Consider the following 9845-nt stretch of genomic DNA (forward strand, 5'->3'; position numbering starts at 1 on the left):
CATTTCATGTAGCAACAACGCTTTCGTCCGCATCGGTTGGTCCTGATAGTCACTGACAAAACTTTAAGCTTCGCTAAAAGGGCATTCATCACGTCATGAGCACGCGCTGTTGTCTGGCCGCTATCAGGAGGGTCACGTCCAAGTGGCCCGTCAGGCGCATGCCTTGCCCGCCCCCGCGCCCTCAGCCGCGTGCCTATTATTACATGGCTATCCGGCTGATTCCACCGCATTACACAGGACCCGGCGGCGAGTCAGTCATAATAGCAGCACATTGGTGGAACATTTCACGGCTGAATGGGTCCTTCCCACGAATGGCGCCCTGATGGCGGCGGCACCACAGCTCGGCGTCCCCAGCCGTCGGAAGACGTCACGTTGCCGCTAGTGGCGCATTTCATTGACATTTCATAGGTTTACCTGTTGGTGTCATCCCACAACTACACCAAAAAAAAAATGCATTTGTGGTGCGTGATGTCCTCCGCCACTTGTGTTCTGAGACAAATAATAACATGCATGGCGAGGTAACTAACAACATCGTTTAATCGGATGGTCTAATCAGACGCTCTCTCGCTGTCCATCACAAGGACTACTAATGCATGAAAATCAAGCTCATATGTTACGAAAACTAGTGGGGACCATGGCTCCTATAACAGGAGCATGCAGTACGCGTACAGCGGTCACGAGATATCAGGCATTATTTTTAGAGGAAATACACAGATAAAATGATATCAGACACACTCATATAACGGCGCTTAGCTCAGGCCTTTAACAAGCAGTAACCTAACTGATGATTTGCCTAGCCGGCGGTGGTGTCACCTTCCCGGACATGGCCGACGCTGCGGCCGGCCGTCTTGCTCGGCACAGCGACGCCACTCGAATCACGGCCGCAGCGGGCGGGACACGATGTCTGGCGGTGGTGTCTCCTCCCCGGGCACGGTCGGTTGTCTTGCTCGGCACAGCGACGCCACTCGAATCACGGCCGCAGCAGGCGGGACACGATGTCTGGCGGTGCTGTCACCTACCCAGACATGGTCGGCCGTCTTGCTCGGCGCAGCGACGCCACGCGAATCACCGTCGCAGCGGGCGGGACACGATGTCTGGCGGTGGTGTCACCTCCCCAGACACGGTCGGCTGTCTTGCTCGGCACAGCGACGCCACTCGAATCACGGCCGCAGCGGGCGGGACACGATGTCTGGCGATGGTGTCACCTCCCCGGACACGGTCGGCTGTCTTGCTCGGCGCAGCGACGCCACGCGAATCACGCAACGGGCGGGGCACCACGCTTCGCCAGCGGCCGCCATATTGGACAGCAGCGCAGCAAACACTGGTCCGAGATTGTCCTTCAATTAAGGGAAGACGGAGCGAGCGCAAGGTAAACACTGAGCAGAACGGCGCTCGCAGGGACCTTGCTTGTCTTCCCTGGACGATTTCAACGAGTAAATACGGCACGAGGTGAGGAGTTCAACTCACGACTGGGTTAACCCACTTTAGCAGAGTTGCCTTTCCAGAGCTTCGGACGCGGTGGCACTGCGGCATCATGTCACGTTAGTCGCCTCCAGATGGTCATACATACACTAATGCTTTTTTGGGATTGCACATGTGTCAGTATATTTAGGCTGCCGAACTTAACAAGGAACAACGCATTCATTGACCTAGGGCCATCACGGATTAATTTTTTTAGGACAATCGTAATTGCCTGGCATCTTAGTATGAACACTCGGTTTTCTTTTGTTCAGCCTTTGCGTACATATTGACACACCAAACGAGAGCGACAGTCTGAACAATTAGTCTATTCGTGATGCTAATCGCCCGTCTCAATCTTCCGTAAAGTGTGACCTAAAGTTACCTTAAATAAAGATTTCCTACCGATTGCCACCAGCTAGACCGTACAACAGTGAGCGAAAATCGCTTTTGAGTAAGGGTGGGAGTGAAAAATTCCCCCGCTAAAAGACGGTGCAGGAGATAAAAATTCAAGTTACGACAGTTGAAACTTACGAGTCAGTGAAAGATGATCCGGCAAGCAAAGACACACATTTCAGGTTGGCATGGACATAATATGAAAAACATGACAAAAATGTTTTTGCTTTTCACATCTCAGGTACTTACACTGAGACAGACTACATTAAAGAACAGTAATTTCGTAATAGTGTGGTGAGCACGAATAACTATGCGATAACAATGCTTTGATGCTGTCTTTTGCACCTTTATTCCCCAGGATTTTTTAACACAAAAGAAAGCGGAAGAGTTAAAAAAACAACGCAAAAACAAGCATGAAACGTTTAAACAAGAGAAACTTTCGATTGCCGCACATAAACGTATTACCAAATCAAACAAACAACTGGCATGCTTTTGGCTGCTGTTGACATGGGGCCAGGAAATATAAATATTATATCACTGTTTCTTGCAAAATATTCATGCTTACTTCCATGAAAGTAGCCTAACTAAGCCGAACCTAAAGAAGCCTCGCCTCATCTCATCGTGTCCAACCCATTTGTATCACATCGACATTTGTGAGTCACTGATTTTGGAAAACTCCTACTGCCACTTACCACGCAAGTAAGGAACCCAATTATACTTAGAGTAACCCATGTGATGAATATCATCTCAACCTATTTCACCTATTTCTTGACAGCAGCAGTTGTGATAAAACACGATAAAGCTTATTTTGGCTGGTTTCAACTTGTGTTTAGGTGCAGTTCATTTGTGGGAGCCCGTTGGCACCAGACAAAGTTGAACACACAGAAATCAAAACCCAGGAGCCGACTTAAAGGACATGACCAACAATTAACAATTCAGATCATTCTGAACGACTTACTTTGACTGTCATGGCTTACCCACTGTCAAGGACAGCAGTCAAAGAACAGTCTCTTCCAAACATGTCATAACTAATAGAGGGCCACAAAATCAGTTTTGCTGCTTACCTTTTCAGCTGTAGAAAAGGCTTTCATTCAGGTTTGCTTACTCATATTCAGTGATTTAAAGCTTGAAATTTTGACTTCACATTTAAAATGAGATGGTCCGACCATTTGCTGAACGCCTATATCTACCTCATGTCGCAATTATATGCAGCTTACAGTATTCCTGTGATAAAAATTATGGTGCATATGTACAGTACAGTCATTTGCCAGCCAGCAAATCATGGCATCTATGGACAATATCTTGTTGAAGCAGACATGAGGGAGCACTTCACTAAATCTTGGCCAATGATGAAGAGTATGAAAAAATAAGTTAATTCCATATTTTGTGGCATCAAAATTTGTCTCATGATAAACATCCGACAGACATACAACAAAAATGGCCAAATCTGGTTACAAATCATGTTTCGAAGGGAGGTAAGGTTAGCAATTAGATGCCACACAGGAAAATATCACGGGCATTTTTAGGGCAAGTTTCTTTCTGCTCCTCCAAACAAAGAGTCCGTATCTTTCGCATATTTTCCTGACAGACAGGGTTGTCCAACCCACCCACAAAATATAATCATCGATCATACCCATCAGGCTACAAGATTAAGATGAGAAATGAGTCAGAGGAGTCCTACGTGTGAGAAGTTTTGAAGGGCAGAATTTCGCTACCAAACACTTCTGTATTAGCTGCGCCGCGTCTGTCCCAAGACTATGTACTAATGGATAATTTAACCAGCCCTGATTGCAGGCCGACTAAAGGTTTAAGACAAAAATGGCGGTGAAAAAAGCTCCTTGCTTCAAACTGTTTTCTTCATTCCTTGTCAGTTGTTCACTGTGGCGTGCCTATCAAGCATGTTTGGGCGACTGGCTAATTAATCAAATTTATGTATAAAATATCTGGAAGTTCGCAGTTGGAAAATTTTGCAGAGAAATCGGTTAACATTTTAGGTCGTAGATGGCATCTTTGAAGATTATGAAAAAGGAAGTAAAGCTGAAATTGTGCCACATCTGTATGAGACCAAGGGACAACAAAAGGAATTAGACAAACATGAAGGCATAGTTTTTTCATTAAGCTCTTAGTGTACCCACTTTACGTACGTTGTTCAGTGCATTAGCAACGAACATTATAAATATAGATAAGACAGTAGTAGTAGTCTTATTCCTCGCTGCAAAAGTAGGAGAATGGAAATATGGCTGGGTTGACATTTTGGCAACGTACCTGTATGGAAACAATAGCAGAAGTGAAAAAAGACTTCTGCCACTTTTTCGATGAATCCATGTTGCCGAAATATCAACCCAACTATATTTTCACTCTCCTGGTTTTTCTCCGAAGAATAAGGCCATTACTTCTGTCTTATCTGCCCATTTTACTGCAAATTTATGAAAATGAATGCCTAAGGATAACATTGATATCTTAGATTTCATTTAGAAGGCGTGTTTTGATTTTTTACTCCTACATTTCGGGAGTGGTGCAATTTGGCAGAAAAATTTATTTGCGAAAAAGAAATATATGGAGTAAAACTTTCTACCAGGCTTTGCTCCGCTGGTGTGGCGTTCGCGTGGTGTGACTAAAAAACAAATCGTGAATGCGCGAAAACCTAGTATCTGGCACAGAGCTGTACATTGTGATCAGGTTGTTAACAAACCAGGATTGATAGATACAAGCGGCTGGAGTCGCAAGGGCTCCCGTGCTTGACGGTACCTAATGGCCTTGCTCTGTGCATACATAGGAGTGATTCAGATGTAGCTGTGGCAGGATATAGGCATAGGTGTCCAGATTCTGTGGAGCCCGTTCACGTGTGGTGGTTTCAAGTGAGGTCGGACTTGGATGACATGCTAAGACCTCTGAAAGGGAAATATGAGTTCAGTATGTATGTCTTAACAAGATCAAGTAGAAGTGAATAATTCATATAAAATATGGAAAAAATGGGGGAAAATCCTCTTCATGTGATGTTGCTTTACACCCAAAGTCGGCAAATCTAGTACACTGCCGTACAACGAATTTGGTCTCATCTGGGCCTAAGCATACACTTCAATGTGCTACCGAAATACTACCATGGTCCTTATCAATTTATTATCTCGCCTCTGACGGTCTAAGTGAGTACGCACGCTCTGGTGATACTAAAATAAACGTCAAAAATACAAGAACTTTGAAGACCCACTCACTTGCGAAACATCATTCCGAGGCATACGTGGTCAGATGCTTCAACATTATGTCTCAGATTATATATCACCGGCTGCCATAGATGGACCTAAAAGGAAATGTTCCACCTTCATGTCGGGTTCTGAACTGAAAAATCCATCTTGAGGACCTTTTGATGCAATTCACAACCATGCCCTTTCTAACGTTTCAAACACTCTGGTTCCTAAGTTATACGCCCGCAAAAGAACGAAAAGCTTTGTTGAGAGAGTACTTCAAAGTCACCTTGGCGTTGATGTCGTCATAAAAACGTCATAGGATTGCCCTTATATTACAGGCTGTTTTCCGCTTATGGTCAAACAGCATGGCCGCTGACACATCCGCAAGAGCGATGATGCGGCATGTATGATGCAGTCTGCGGAAAGTGGTTGGCTGTTAGTAAAGATGTTGATGCTGAACGCGTGTCGCGAACGTGAGCGTGAGCACTTTTGGGTTGTACGGCACTCGTCGCCAACGGGGCATTTTTCCATATTTCTAAACCATAGGTCAATGTTATAAAAATAGCACACCCCTGTTTGCAAAAAAGTGCAACACCGAGAAAAAGAACCACACTTTCCCGAATGTCATAAAAAAGATCAATCGACGGCAAATCTGTTTTTTTCTCCTGCTGGCGTTTTTTCTTCTACTGACGTATCTGTTACAGACAGCTTGGTTGGCGCCTTGTGTACCGGAGCAAAGAACCGTGGGTTTATGGGTTAGCAAGGCATTGTAAATTAAGGAAATAGTACAGTAATGATATACATACACACACACATATATATATATATATATATATATGCATTTCAACCCTCCAATTCACACTTTTTTGTCAAGTAAGTGTGGCCCCACACTTGCACAGCTCGCGGGACTACCAGCTTGCAGGTGTTCTCGCAATTTCCGCACAGATTTTCAGGTATAACATCGTATTTCACCGTGACCTCCCTTCGAAACAAAGTCCCAACGGGGGTTCATGGTAATGCGGCTCAAGAGGTTGTACCTGTAGAACACAATTTTGTGTTCAAGACTTAAATTTGTCGTAAAATATGTGTGAAATATTTGGTGAAATATATGTCTAAAATTATCGTAATGTTTCCCTAATTTCATAATGCCTTGCTAAACAATAAACCCGTGCAGGGTTGTGTGTTTCGGTACACAAGGCGCCAACCGAGCTGTCTGTAAGAGATACGTCAGTAGAAGAAAAAAAAACGCCGGCAAGGGAAAAAAGACAGATTTGCCGTCGCATCTTCTTTTTTATCATTTTCGGGAGAGTGTCCGTCTTTTAGGTGCCGTACTTTTCTGCAGACAGTGGCGTTCTTTTTTATAGCATTGACCGGTGGCCTAGAAATAAGGAAAAGTGACCCATTCACGACGAGTGTCACACAACCCGGAAGTGCTCACGCTTACGTTCGCGACACGCGTTCAGCAGCGAAATCTTGCTAACAGCCAATCATCTTCGGCGTATTGTATCATACGTTCCACATCATCGCTTTTGCGAATGCATCAGCGGCCATGCTGTTTTGGCCATAAACAATAAACAGCCTGTAGTATGACCGCGATCGCATGACGTTTCTATGACGTAATTATTGCCAAGGCAACATTGAAATAGACCCCAAATAACCCTTCTTGCTTTTTTCGGGCGTGTAACTCACGAACCAGAGCGTTTTAGGTCTTAAAAACGACATGACCGTGAACTGCATTAAAAGGTCCTCAAGGTGGCTATTTCAGTTCAAAACGCCATACAACTGTGGAACATTCCCTTATAAGGATGTAAACAACTGCAAAGATATTTGCTCGACTGCACCTAATTTTAGGACACTTCTTCATGATAGATAATTAAGGCGTGATGTGCGCATGACGGGCAATGATTACCTGCCATGCGACCGTTAAATGCAGGCTTCCGCGATTTCGAATCCCACATACGTGCCTCCCGGGTAACAGGTGGATGACCCCGAGTCGTGAAAGGTCAGACCGCCAGACTGGAGCAATCAGGGCAGGCCTGCGAGACGCTGCTATCGACGCGTGTCGCTGCTCGCTGCGCACTGCGCGCACCTTGACAGCGCGAACCGCCACCCGCGAACCGCCACCGCCACCAACTGGTCCTGCCACCCAGGGAACAGCTGGTGCGGGACGCCGAACCCGAGCTGACCTGCTCCCCACCCGCCCGGTAACGGCATCAGCCGGAAATAGGTGAGCCTCCTGCAGGGCCTCGCCAGCAATTACGCCTGAGGACCGGAAAAAAGGGCTTAAGGAGTCGGCCCAGCTGCTTGGAAAACGTCCTTCTTAGTAGTGGTGGTTTAGTTTTTGTTGGGCATGGGTCTCGATCTGTTTCGTCTGGCATTAGGGCAATAAATTCATAAATTGTAAAGCCTCGGAGTTCTCGCACAACGGTATGAAAGCTACGTATTCCATGCTTTCAGCATGACTTATTCTCATGCTCTCATATTTTGCACTGCTTTGAAGCGTTCAATGCTCACTTATGCCAAGTCTAGAAATGGATCCGGGTTGCCGCGGACGAATATCCCATTCAGGTGAACATTCATGTGCAAATATTCAGCTAAACGAACGCCGGCCAGTGGGGAGTGAAAGCCTGCCGCAGACCTGCGCCAGCCATGGGCTCAGATGAGATGGTGGCCAGGGTGGCCGGCCCGCTCGCGCCCGTCTGGAGGCGGCGCGTGACCGATAGCGGGTCACCGCCGCCCCCTCGCCCGGGGGAGATACTGCCGAATCAGCTGATGGCCCGGCCGGCGCGGGTCGCCGACGCTGCCGCCGCAGCCCGAGGTCGATACGGGTGTCCGGCGGGCCGGGCCTGGCGGCGCCGGAGGCTGCGCAGCGCCGGCCGCCGCGCCGGCCGCAGACGCCGCCGCTGGCCCAGCCGGAGACCCGGCGGCCCGCGGCGGCAGCACGCGCCGCACCCGGCGGCCGGCAAACCGCGAGGTCACACGACAGTCCCCGCCGCCGGTCACGCGTCTCGCGGGGTCGCGGCGCCGACAGGGCGTTGGGCGGCAGACGTTCGGGCCGCCCGAGCAGTGAAACCGAACGTGTTTCGGGCGAACGAGGTGTACCTGAGCGGTGAGCGGTCGGTGCGGTGAGCTGCTCGACGTCGGTGCGTGGGCGCCGACAGGCCGCCTCAGCGGGCGGAGGACCGCAGGTGGCTGCGGAGGCACGGCGTGCGCGCTCCACCTGATCAGAAGGCTCGAGACCGGCCACTTGTGCCTGGGAGCGCATCGCCGTCATCGCATGGTCGAGTCATCAGCCCGTTACCTGCACCGATGGTAAGGACTGTGCTCTCTAGACGCTGTGCTCTCCACGCACTCCGGTGGGTGGACAGCAACAACAGAGGGCAGTGGGAGAGGGAGCCTGATAAAAGCATGACTTATCTCGAGTTCCGTTTCGGTTTGGTATTTCGGCCAGCTGTACGTCGACCTCTACGCAAGGGATAGATCGGACCAGTGGAAGGATAGATCGGGCCAGTGGCGAGTTGCCGTGACAAACAAGGCTACTGCTGTGAAAAGGAGAGACCTCATGCCCCTGGTTCTTTGAAATTTTCGACATCGATGTGCATGCTGTAATCGACTTTTGATATACTAAGGGTACTGATGAACACATGACATAGTACACTTTTACAAAACGTACATTTCTTACATAGCCATCATTGCACATTTCTACCAATCTTTAAGATACCAGTTCTTCCTTCATCCATCCTATCTTTATCAACAGCTCTTTTGCATTCGAACGTCGGGTAATAACATGATGTTCCTGGTTTGCCATTATTGGAAATTAATGCAGATGAGCTGATGAGCTGAATAGAGGTAGTAGAAATGAATACAGGATTAAACCTGCCTGAACCATATTTGCATTTTGCACATTGGTAAGCATGCATTGTTGGATCCATTTATTCAGATATCGAAAAGCCCCGTGCCACAGTATGTAAATGTACCCGCTGGGAGATGTTTGCCGAGTTTCCAGAGGACAGCAGCATCCCAACAAATATTTGTGGATCCGAACACCTGCGCTTTCTTCGCATCAACGTTTACTGTGCTGCTAGCAAAGAATATACCTAAAATGCTGTTTTACCCCCAAACTATTTTGAAACAGTTTCGCCTCTGTGAGCATCAAATATGAAGCACTCTGCAATCTTCCAGCTGCCGAGGAGCACTGGCTTAAAATGGCGTGCAACAAAGATACCGCGGAGTGGCTTGGTGTGCCGTAGTGAAACCATGAAGTGCTGATTATTTTACTGCGCCAGTGATCTGGCGGCAAACGCCAGTTCAGGATTGGATCGTCTGCAATTCGTTATATGCAACTTGTGCACCCCAGCCAGCCCCGAGCAGTCGAAGTCGGCCTTTCAAGGAATCCCAATCAGTGACCCTGTGTGTGCTGTGACCTGCGGCGGACAGCTGGACTTTATCACGTACGCGTGGTTGCTTTTTCAATGAGTTGATGGGTGTACATTCTGGTCGTGTTGCCATTGCTGCATCTCCACAACAGCCAAGATCTTTTTGCGCTGGAAAAGTGTTGTGGGTGTTGTTTTTGTTGATCGCACGATTGACTAGGAATCACCTAGAGCTTTGACAATACAACCAACGCATGCACGATAACGTCGTTTAACTTCTGTCTCCCTTTCAACGGAGGGTCGATTATTGTTAAAACATGTACCTCAATTAAAATTTGAAAAGTGTTGCAAGGATCGGTGAAAACCGTACGTAGGGCGTTCCGTAACATGTTACGTAGCTCACAACGAACACAGTGTTTACACCATCACTAAC

Source organism: Pollicipes pollicipes, unplaced genomic scaffold (assembly GCF_011947565.3).
Source record: "Pollicipes pollicipes isolate AB1234 unplaced genomic scaffold, Ppol_2.1 Scaffold_5724;HRSCAF=6776_pilon_pilon_pilon, whole genome shotgun sequence".
NCBI classification, from domain to species: domain Eukaryota; kingdom Metazoa; phylum Arthropoda; class Thecostraca; order Pollicipedomorpha; family Pollicipedidae; genus Pollicipes; species Pollicipes pollicipes.